The following is an 11,970-nucleotide window of genomic DNA, read 5'->3' on the forward strand; positions in this document are numbered from 1 at the left end:
CTGTTTGGGACTGTTCTGAATGTGCTGCCGCTGTCCTTTTTCATGTAAGTGTTGCAGTGCTTTGCTGTCAAGAAAACGACATTCTGTGATTAGTTTGGGTTGTGCGATCTGTTTGAGCCGGGCATAATAGCGTTATCGCACTTGCATTGCGCTGTGGTATGATAGCGGCTGTTCTGAATGTGCTGCCGCTGCCCTTTGTCATGTAAGTGTTGCAGGGTTTTGCCGTCAAGAAACGTTCTGTGATTAGTTTGGGTTGTGCGATCTGTTTGTGTAGTTTAATTTGGAAATCAGTAGTGTTTTGAATTGGAGGGCGCCGAGTGGAGGGCACTAATCAGCTCTTCAAGTTCATTGTCATGTTATGTGAGGCGCCTTTTCACTGACGCTGTAATTAAGGCGTTAAGGGCAGTATAAGGACGAAAGTTAGAGGGACGAAATCGGGCCTGTGTGTCCCTAACGTCGGGATCGGCCGCTATGCGTGATCCTAACAAGAAAGCATTTTGCAGAATGCGAAGAAAGGCGGCAAAATTTCTGTCTGTGCGCACCTTGCCGATCTCAGCAATAGAGCCGTCATCGTGGTATTTTAGTCTCCCGTTTAGCAAGAGTGTTGCAGACAAGGGAACTGGTTCGAACAGGCTTTTTTTTTAATGATTCAGTACTAGTGCGGTATCCCAAAAGGTGAGGTCAAGTGCTCGCCCTATTTTCTTCCCTCGCGCTACAGCGCACTGACAGAATTTTGCGTGCACCATACCGTGCTTTTATCGTTTGCGCTTCAGCTTCTCGATTGTGTTTTCGCCCCCTTTACCCACCTGATGGGTATTTCATGGTATTACCGGGTACCACATGTGTCCATATATTGTGTCCAATATATGAAACGGCCAAATTCAATTTTATTTGACGCCTCAAATGGTAGTAATGTATTGAGTCCCTTGTAGCTTTGTGCTTGTTATCAATTTTACTATATGGCGAATGGATACAGCATGTACGCTGCATAACTCGCTTGTGGATACTGCATACGTGAGTCGAGTATGCCCTTGGTATAAAATAACTTGTATGCTTTAGGTAGTACGATTGTTTGCAGTTTGGGACATGTGTCGGAATGTACGCTGTGCGCCCTTCGCGCTTTACGGCGGCCTGCTGAGTTCGTGCGGGTGCCATGTGTGCGCATGGAGTTCGCGAAGCGCTCTCGCAGTTATTATATATATATATATATATATATATATATATATATATATATATATATATATATATATATATATATATATATACATGTGTTCTGTTCGCGCGCTTCGCACAACAGGGCATGTCGCAGTTCTTTGTCCTTGTGCAACACATTTTCCTAGCGTACGTCTGTGCATTATTTGATACCGGTTTCACACGGGGCTCCTTTAGCCGCTATCCAGTCCGTTACAAATCGAATTTCTCGGTCGTGATTGGCTCCTCTGCGCAAGCTACGAGAGTGAGCCAGTCGCATCGATAATTTCGATCCGGATCGGGCTTGATCGCGATTGAGAGTGGTCGTGTGACACCGGTTTTACACATGGCTCCCACATAGGGAACACTTTAAGTTCAATGCTACTAAGTGAAGAGCAAGTGCATATATATGCCAGTTGTGGTATGTGGGCAAGTCTTTCTAGTGAAGCCAATACGTAATTGTGCATTCAAAACATTTCAATTACCAGCGTAGTGCATCAATGTGTCTACTTCGACAAAATAGAGCACCATTGCAGATATCTGAGCATACCTGTCCAGGGCAGCAAGTGTGTCTACATTGAAACCACTACCAGCATGTGCGGCAGTTCTATTTCCAGCAGCGGGACTGCACGATAATCAGTAGGGTGCCCTCAAGCTGTTTATCTATGAAGCTCTGCCTGGACTGTGTGCCAAATATTTTTGGACGTGAAAGTGGGGGTAAATTGGTAAACATCAGTGGAACTGTGCCTGGACTTTGTGGCAAATGTTTTTGGATGTGAAAGTGTCAGTGAACTGGCAAAGAATTTGCTCTGGGCTACATGTGTTAAACGTTTTTCTCATTCAGAGTGCTTTTTTTTTACTTTAGGAGACTGGAGATGTGCGCAAAGTGTGACATGTCAGTGTGCTAATTAATGTATTTGCTGGTTTGCAAATTATTCGTTGTAACTTTGTTTTTGCCACAGAGGTACAACTTTGCCTCTTGTAAAGGGCTTTTTAGATAAAACACTTACTATTTATTATGACCATTGCTTCCTTTGTTACACAAATGCAGCGTCCAGTGCATTCCAGTTTATTTCCATGTTTATGTAAGTTTCTAATATGAGGCTTGCATATTCATTTCTCACGTTCTGGAGTGGCAAGATGCAGCATTACTGTCTCATCGTTCGCTGTACTACAGTAGTGCTCACTTGTTACACTGAATCCCCCGTTTAAGTATTCTGTACTAATTTCACTTTTTGCTTTTTTGTTGTATGGTTCTTTTTTCTCGCCGTTACCTTCTTTGATATATCCTAAAGACAATATTTCCAATTTTGCATTGTTCCCATTTTTTTATTTCTGTCACAGGATTGTTTTATGATGGTATGCGGTGGTATTTCTTCTTGTGCTCTTTTCAAGCTTCTAGCTGATTGGTAACATTGCTTGGAGGCAGTTACCATCCGATTCATACTCTTGCATTTTTCAGTCTACTTCTTCCATTAGCTCCGATGTCACTTCTGCATAACTCTAGTCCATCTAATAGCACGTGCACTTTACCATGATAAATTAGACACTTTAGTACGCTCCAGGTTTTTCTGTTCATTTTTGTATGTGTACTTGGAATTTTGTTTATGTGCTCGTGAATGTTCAGTTTCGAGTTCATTACGAATCCTTTCTGCGACTTTTGTCACTGTTGATGTACTTTTACTTCTATTTGCATTTCTCACACAGTTTGTTCGAACCTTGCATAAGCATTACATTTTAATAAAGTGTTTTTGCTTTGTCACAATGTTCTCATTTCATGCACTCTTGGCATGAAGGGCTTGGTCTGGCCACCTGCCAAGACGTGGCCATTTGTTCTTTGCAGGATGTCATTTCCATTGTGGTTGTGAGCATCGTAGCTTACTAAAGGCGGTATTAAGGATTTATTATTCCTAACAGGCTCCTTTTCGTGCGACTTGGTAGAGGATGCGCCGGCCATGCGGGGAACAGTGCTTGGCACTGCGCCATGGCTCTTACAGTCAACACCGACGCTTCTACTCATCTGGGGCGCGATTGGAGATCGTTGTTCGAAACGCCCGATCAGTTTCGCCTCACGCGATTGGCCTAGGTCGTGCCAATGGGTGCGGCTGACGACGTCTGCGCGGCATAGGCCAGTCGCGTTAGGCGAAACTAAACGCGTATTTTGAACAACGATGTCTGATCGCGCCCGTCACCCGCGAAAATTAGCTTCAGATGATCGTAAACCTTTCAAGACCGCTTCTAGACCAGCTTTTTGATAACGTCCTAAAAACGTTTAGAAATTGGTTACGAATAGTTTTGGCAAAGGGATTACTTGTGTCTTTCCCAATCCTATTTCTAGACCAGCTTTTCGAATACGTCTTGCAGACCTGCTCTAGATCGTCTTAAGAAAGTAATTAAGCCGGACATTAGCAGAGATATACGACGTTTTCCCGCCGAAGTTCTCTCATTCGTGTCTTCTTTAACCCGTTTTTATTGTCTTGGATAAACGCTACGAAAACGTTACGTATCTCTTTTGTGCTACCTGGGGTGGAGAGGTCGGCAAATCGAAGCGTAGCCGTCCTGTTATCCAAGAATGACTTGACGTACGAGTGGAACCTAGGTCCGAGGTTGAGTTCGGAAATGGTGTCCACAATGTATTGGTGAGAGAGGTTATCGAACGCTTTCTCTAGATCCAACCCAAGAATGGCCTTGGCGTTTCTAATGGGGTCATCAATGATTTGGTGCTTGATTAAAATCATGGTGTCTTGAGTTGATAGACCGGGTCTAAATCCGATGAGGGTGTGTGGTAACAGTCCCTTGGTTTCGAGGAATCTGGAGATTCTGTTTTGAATGGCGTGTTCCGCCGCCTTACCCACGCACGACGTCAGTGATATGGGTCTGAGGTTCTCGACGCCCGAGGGCTTGTTGGGCTTTGGAATGAGAACCGTGGTGGCGTTCTTCCATTCCGGTGGGACCCTGCCGGAAGCCCAGACCTGATTGATTTGATCCGCTAGGAACTGGACGGAGTCTTCGTCCAAGTTACGAAGGGCCTTGTTACTAATACCGTCCGGACCTGGGGCCGATGTGCCATTCAAGTTTTGAAGCACGGTCCTGATTTCTTCCAAGGTGAAGGGTTCATCGAGGTCGGGGTTGTCTGCTCCCGTGTACGGGGAACCGGATGCCTCGGCCTCGTTTTCCTGGCTGCTCGAGAGTGGCATGTATCTTTCGGCAAGTCTTGCCATAAATTCCTGCTCGTTGGAGTTTTTGAGTTCACGTTTCGCTATCTTGTCAGCCGCCTTGGTCTGGGAGCTCCTGGTTTGACCTTTGTTAAGAAGGTGTTTGAGTAGGTTCCAAGTTTTTCCATATGTCACGCTGCCATCGGCCCTTGCACATACTTCGTCCCATTGTTGGTTGGAGAGAACTACACAGTGGTGCTCAATGTCCTTGTTCAGTAGTGCAATCTTTTTCCTAAGTCTTCTATTGAGTCGCTGGGTACGCCATCTCTGCAGTATGGATCTTTTCGCTTCCAGCATGTGAGCGAGCTTAGCGTCCATCCCGATTGTCTGGACATCTGTTTCTATTTCCTTGGTCGCGCTGCGGGCGTCCTCCTTTAGTTCTTGCGTCCACTGTTCTAGTGTAGCGGGCTTGTCGGTACGTTCCTTTCTTATCTGTCTAAACGCATCCCAATCCGTGTATCTCCACTTTCGTAGTGGTTTCAAGGTGATTGCTATTGACGTTTCCACAATGTAATGGTCGCTGCCGAGGTCTTCGCCGGTATTATGCCAGGTGGCCCCCTCGGTGTTGAGAACGAACGTGAGGTCTGGGGTGGTGTCCCTCGAGACCGAGTTGCCCATCCTGGTAGGGTAGAGCGCGGACGTGATAAGGTTGAGGCCCATCTCTTCCGCATCGGTGGCAAGATTTCTGCCTTTGGCGCTGGTGATGCCGTAGCCCCATTCTACGTTTGGGGCGTTGAAATCTCCGGCAATAATCAGTGGGTTGTCCCCGGCTTTGTCCCTGGCCTTCTTCAACAGTCTTCTGAAACTTTGCGTTCTGCGGTTCGGGCTGCTGTACATGTTCAGTGCTAGTATGCTCTTAGCCTTCTTGCCTTTGGGAAAGACTTCGATGAACAAGTGCTCGCATTTGCTGTCCGGATTACTTCTGTCAATTTCGGCCCACGCGAGCCTGTTACTGACAAACGTCGCTACGCCGCTGCAGGCTTTTGTTGGTGGAACGGCAATTGTTTCATATCCCGGAAGTGTGGGTGTGTCGGTGTTGGTCTCTTGATGGAGTATGATGTCCGGCTTGTCTGTAGTGTGTCTGATGTGCTGTTGCAAGACAGATTTCTTGTTGCGGAACCCGCGACAATTCCATTGCCAGATTATAAGCTTGCCTTGATTGTTCGTTCGCGCTTGGTGCCTTTCGGCTGGTTCTCGCTTATTTGCCTTCTCCATTTTTGCTTTCTACTATGGTTGCGGACTTTACCGCCATTTTGGTTGTGACGATATCGCTTGTTGCAGTGTTCCTTCTGACCATGGGGGAGGCAGGGGAGTTGACCGGTGCCGTGGAGTGAGTGAAGACGGTCCTCTCGAGGCCCTCGATCCTGGCACCGAAGCCCTTCTCCATCACTTCTACCCTGCTCGTTAGGCCATCGACCGCCTCTACTAGTCTGTCGTGCCCCTTCTTTAGTGACTCGACATCGAATTGTAGTTGACCTAGGGTACTAAGGATCTTGTCCAATTTACCGTCTATGTCCTTGGCAGGCGTGTCGCATTCCGTGGTCTTGGCCTTGCGTTTCTTGGTGACTGGTATGCCCGCGGGTGGGCTTTGACTAGTCGTTTCTGATTCCGCTACGCTGGAGGGATTCGGACTGGGTGAAGTGTCCATGTGCATGTCCTGTGTATGTGCAGTTGGTGAGCTAATTTGCGTTTTAAGCAATCTATTCTCGTTAGCCAGTTCTGTCATTGTGCGTCTGAGTTGAGCGTTTTCGTGCTCGAGTGCTTTGATTCTCTCTAAGATGTCTTTGTGTACAGTATTCTCTGGCCGCGCTTGCAAGCTCACCTGAGATTGGTCCCTCAGTGGCCCGGAGTTAGTGGGCAGCGTCCCTGCCGTTGCCGAGGCCTGGCATCCCGTTGTCGCCTTGACTCGCTGGGCCCAGCTGTTAGCTCCGGCCGCGGGTGCGAAGCGCACGCCCGAGGTGGAGCGGCCCCGGCTCCCGGGTCTGCGGGAGCGGCTCCTGCGACCTCTGCTGGCCGATCGGGATCCCGAGCTCCCTCTGGATCTGGAGCGTCCTCTAGGCTCGCGCTGTCCGTCTGGATGCTGCGCCGCACCTGCGCCGTTCTGCCTTAAGAGACTCGTCGCTTTTTCTCGAAGTTTCTTGGACGCAATGGCTGCCTGCTTGTTCTCGATTCTTCGTTTGCGTACTGCGTACGGGACCTGGTATCTGCTCTTGCATTCCTTGCTGGCCGTGGGGTGTTTCTCGCCGCACAGCGCGCAAGAGACTTCTTCACAAGCGTGATCTTCTCCGGGGTCTGGAATGCCGCAATCCCTGCAAGTCTGCTTCTCCGGTGTGGGGCATACGTCTGCTCGGTGCCCTAGTTTGCCGCAAGCCTGACATATGGCGATCTGCTTCCTGTAGAGCGAGCACTCTACCCATGCACATCCGTACATCACGTGGTTGGGAACTTTGTGTCCTTCGAAGACTACGATCACCGTCCCGGTTTCCTTAATGCGCTTCGCCGCCAGTGCGAGTGGGTTTCTCGGGTTGACGATGGACCTGGTTATCGTTTCTTGCGTGTGGTGGAGCGGAATGTTGCGAATGACTCCCTTGCACGTGTCGTCCGGTGCAGTCTGGTAGGAGAAGGCCTCGTACGTCTGCCCGGCGATGGTGACGCTCTGAATTTTCAAATATCCGTTGACGTTTTCGGGTAGCGGGGAACTCACGACCATGATGTTCTGTTTGAGGTTGGGGCAAATCGTGTCCCCGTCGCACTGCATCGGTTCGAGTCCGGCTGCTTCTTGAATGGCCTGCACAATTCCCACGTGTCCGGTTTTGGCGATGTTCAGTCCGCCGCGGATGCGAATTACTACTTTGGTCTCGTTTTGCGGGAGTAAGGGAATTCTACTTGCCTTGATGATTTCTTTACGGGCCGACATCGGCTTGGGTGCTTTCGCTCTGGCGCCGGAGGCTGCCACGTTGGCAGCCATGTTGAGGTTAGACTTAGGCTTGGTCGCTCTTCGTGGGGCGATGTCGCACCACCCGTTCCTGACGGAAACCTCCGAGGGGTCGATTTCTCGGCCGATCACTTCGTAATTTATTGTAGTGCCGTTGGCAAGACTTGGGTAGATGTCTTTGTGCCGGTGGGAGCCCCGGCGTCCGTCCAAGCGACGAAATCGTCGGCGGGTACGGCGTTAGGGTTAGTCGACGTAGCGCCCGCTTCGGGCATAAAAGTCCTCGCGGTAGTGCACAAAATAAACTCACAGGGTCGAAAATGGTCTTGAAGTGAAGCATATATCTTCATAAACGTGATGCCGCGGTGCAATGGCACTGGTTTCGCAAAAATCACACTTAATTTGAGCGAATTGCGGGGCTTCGACGCGACGCGTCCTGGCTCGCAGTCACCGCGGTGTTGTGACGTCAACTCTAGTGTTTCGTTCCTTCGCAGCGTCCGCGACCGTGCCTGACCGCGCTTGTTTCTGCGTGCGTGCCATCGTAATCTGCTTCGATCGACCCTGCATTCCTTTGTTGGTGCGTCTGCGTGTATGTAGAGTGGTAGTCAACGTGCGTGGTAGTCAACGTGAGTGGTAATCAACGTGAGTGGTAGTCAACAGATGAAGGTCACTACACGTACTGCATTAACCGGGAAGCTTTTCACGCGTTTAAACCGTCTTTGTAGATTGCCGACAGCTTTGGACAGCGCACAAATGCCGACGATCGCATCCCCGCTTACGTTCCACGAGGAGGCATGCAGGAACACAACACTACAGTTGTTTGACCGGAAACGACCTCACTAGATCGGCGAAAGATCGGCGAGATCACTAGATCGCTTTGCAAAAAACATACTCACCAAAGAGCATTTCGAACACGAGGAGATCCCAAGACTTTGCTTTCGTTCGCGTCGAAACCACTGCATCGTTTGCTTTTTCGAGAGGCCGGCTCTTCGCAATCGGTTCGTACATGTAGGGAGTAATTCCGAACTCCTCACAAAAACGCAGTCTCTCTATATTTTCCATTACCGTCTCATAAAAACAGCACCAAACTTCCTGGCACCGCGCTTCATGTGTAGCGGCAGCGGTCGGTTGCTAGAGTTGACGTCACGAGGCGCCCGACCAATCACAGGCCGAAACGAGACGCGTGAGCTGGGCGTGTCCGCTGCTGCACTTTTCGTCGAAATAAAATATATTTGCGCTTTCTTTCGCTCAATTTCGATACGATATTCGAATTCGGAGGGGTGAAAACCATTATGTACAGATGTTCACTCATTTTTTCTGGAAAGCCTTTCAGCTTCCCTTTAATTGTTGCACAGGCAGAAAAAGGTGGCTTCTAAGTTCCAGGAGAGGATTGGGTTTTCATTTAAATATAAGCTGAAGGGAATATGTGAAGCAATAAACAAGCACATTCTTCACAACGGGTGTCTGAGCAGGGAGGACTGTAAATTGAAATATAGCATACAGTTTGTCTCTTGCACACGAAATGTTGTTTATTCGATTCCTTTTTCTTGAAGCCTACAAAATATATATCAGTCAGACTGGAAGGTGCTTAAACATTCGACTAAGGAAGTACCATAGTTTTTTTAAGGGTTTTTGCGCATCCACACCTTTCTGTGCATTGTTGCAGCATTGGGCGTCATCCAGTTTTTGAAAGTACTATTCTGCTGTTCACACACGTGTGAAAAGCTCTCACATGAATTAATGGATGCTTATCACATTAGAAAGAAAAGCTCACTAAGTGTTAGCCAGCCATCTATCTCGCTGCAAGATAGTGAGGTTGCCGTGTTAGATCTTAAGTAAAGCCACTGAGTTGCATTGTGCCTTAGTAATTGTTTTTTTACATTGATTAATCAGCCGTGACATGTGTGTTGCCATCAAAACATGTGCATTCGGTGATGTGAAGGTTGTTTTTGTATGTATCTGCATATGCTAGGGGGCCGGGTGTTGGTCACGTGATGTGTGTTATATATTGGTTGTTTTCTTTCAATAAACTTCATTTGATAATGCTGTATCCTGTCCCATTCTATTACTTTTGTCAGCATCTGTCATGCAGTAGCTGCCATGAAGCTTCAACAACTTGCCCAATTTTCTATCGTATGGAGCATTAGAGTTACGGAATGGGTGCCATGGTATATGTGTGTGCATGTGTGTGTGTGTGTGTGTGTGTGTGTATAAAGGTAGAATGGTGGTAAGGTGGGGTGGTAAAAGTAAAATGAAGAGATTTTCACATCATGACTAGTCTTTTTAACACATTTACCTACAAAATTAAACACTCCGTTCTTATTAAGCACCTTGTACATAGGTATTCATATTACTAATAATCTTTCAATGCAAATGCATATCAACTTTTTGAGTTATGCTAATAACTGAACACATGGCTTTTTGTGCTCCAAGTTTTCTTGGACTCCTGCTTCCCTTAAACTTATACTGTATAATATGCCTGTAAGATCAAAACTGGAGTATGCTTCATCAATCCGGGATATACCTACAAAAAACACAACTCTCATATTTAGTTGAAGCCATACAAAACCAACCTGTACATTTTATTGTAGCTGCTTATTCCCATACCGCAAGCATATCAACAATTAAAGGTTGCCTTGATTGGCTAGGCAACAAGAAAACTTACCTGTTTATTTCACAAATACTAAATTGAAACATGTTTTTAATACCTCCTTGTAGCTCATTGATATATATGTGTGTGCGTGTGTGTGTTCTGAGGCTGCCTTTTACAGGAATAGCAAAGATTGGTTTGGCAAGTTGGCACCTGTACCTTGAGGTTGTAGTTCATTCTCAATGAGATACAAGGAGGTAATAACATATGTTTCAATTGAGAATTTGTGAAATAAATGGGTAAGTTTTTTTGTTGACAAGCCTGGCCAATCAAGGCAAGCTTTAATTGTTGATATGCTTGCGGTATGGGAATAAGCAGCTACAATAAAATTTACAGGTTGGTCTTGTATGGCTTCAACTAAATAGAGAGTTGTGTTTTTTGTAGGTATATCCCGGATTGATGAAGCATACTCCAGTTTTTTGATCTTGCAAGCATATTATAGAGTATAAGTTTAAGGGAAGCAGGAGTCCAAGAAAAATTGCAGCACAAAAAGCCATGTGTTCAGTTATTAGCATTAGTCAAAAAGTTGATATGCATTTACACTGAAAGATCACTAGCAAAAATCAGATAGGGCAACCTAATAAAAATTATATCAGCTTTTTTCTATTGCATTATGAAACAATACAACTGATACACTGATAAAATTACTTTTAGTTCTATTCTGGACGTATCTGTGCTATTCTGCTTGTACAAGTCTACTAGTGTATTCTTTTTATTAGTGTAATAGTGTATTCATATTAGTTTGCCAGATCTATAGTCTATCAGTATCTATGTGTGTTGTATAGGTGTAATGTGCTTCAAGGAGAAGCAAGCTTCCTCATTTGCCCAAAAAATGAGTCAGAAATAATGCATTTATATTATCACAAAAGACAATACATATAAATCAAATATGAAGCCCAGGATTCAGAAAGGAAAGATTGTTGGAACAAATATACACCATACAACAGCTTAAAAAGAATAAAAATGTGATCACATTTAAAAGAGAAAAGATGTTTACATTGGTTCACAACAAAGTTTAGCCTCTTTAAACAGGAGGTTATTGGCAATCAAGCCACCGAATTGGTTCACACGTACACCATGAAGATTATCAGACTTCACAATCTGGAAAGCAAGTGAATGGAAGTGGTGGGTTCTTCATTATTCATTACCATGCCTTCATGGCTTTTTGCCGGATAAGTATGTCAGACATTCCAGTTTGCTTGTGGAGGGTGTCTATATACTTCTACTAGACACTGTCACTTCAGATGACCATAATGAGATCATCTGATCTCTCGGAGTTTGTTGTGAGAGCACAGTCTTTGTATGGATTGGGTGCAATGGCATACAATGTACACCAAATCCTGCATCTTCCTAAAAGTGCGGCTAAACTAGGACCTCATTGGTCGCAATCTTCATTTGTATTTGAAGGCGGAAATAAACTTCTTGTGAAATTGGTCAGCGGAGCTAATGATGTTCCTTTACAAATATTGGAATGTTATGTACTTGCTCGAAAGTTACAGGCAGCTAAAGCTAGTTTAAATCTTTCACCAGAAGCAGTGAGTTTTTTTGGTGCGCAGGAGAGGGGAGCTGATCAGCAGACAGTTTTGTTAGGCACTGGAAAGCTGTGCTTGAACATGGATGAAAGTGAAAAACAGGCTGTAGTCCACAACCGTGGCTGTGACTCAACAAGTGTCACTGAATATTACTGAATGGTCGTCAACCAACAAACATTCCACTCTCTCCAGTACACTTGAACTATAAAGACTAAAAACAGTGCACATTTGTCAGCTTCTCAGGTGCATTTTCTCTCATTTGTAGAATTCTTACTGGAGCGAATTCTTGTATAATTCTGAAATGCAAGAAACTATTTCCTGTTGAAATTCTCCATTCAAAGCACCTTTCAGTCTGCGTCAGAAGAGAGGAGTCACTAGTTTACGTAACACCCAGCGAAGTTATGCGCCTTTATGTGTTTATAGAGATAGACAACAATATTTTTGAATGGA

The sequence above is a fragment of the Dermacentor andersoni genome, chromosome 1 (genome assembly GCF_023375885.2).
Source record: "Dermacentor andersoni chromosome 1, qqDerAnde1_hic_scaffold, whole genome shotgun sequence".
Classification (NCBI taxonomy): domain Eukaryota; kingdom Metazoa; phylum Arthropoda; class Arachnida; order Ixodida; family Ixodidae; genus Dermacentor; species Dermacentor andersoni.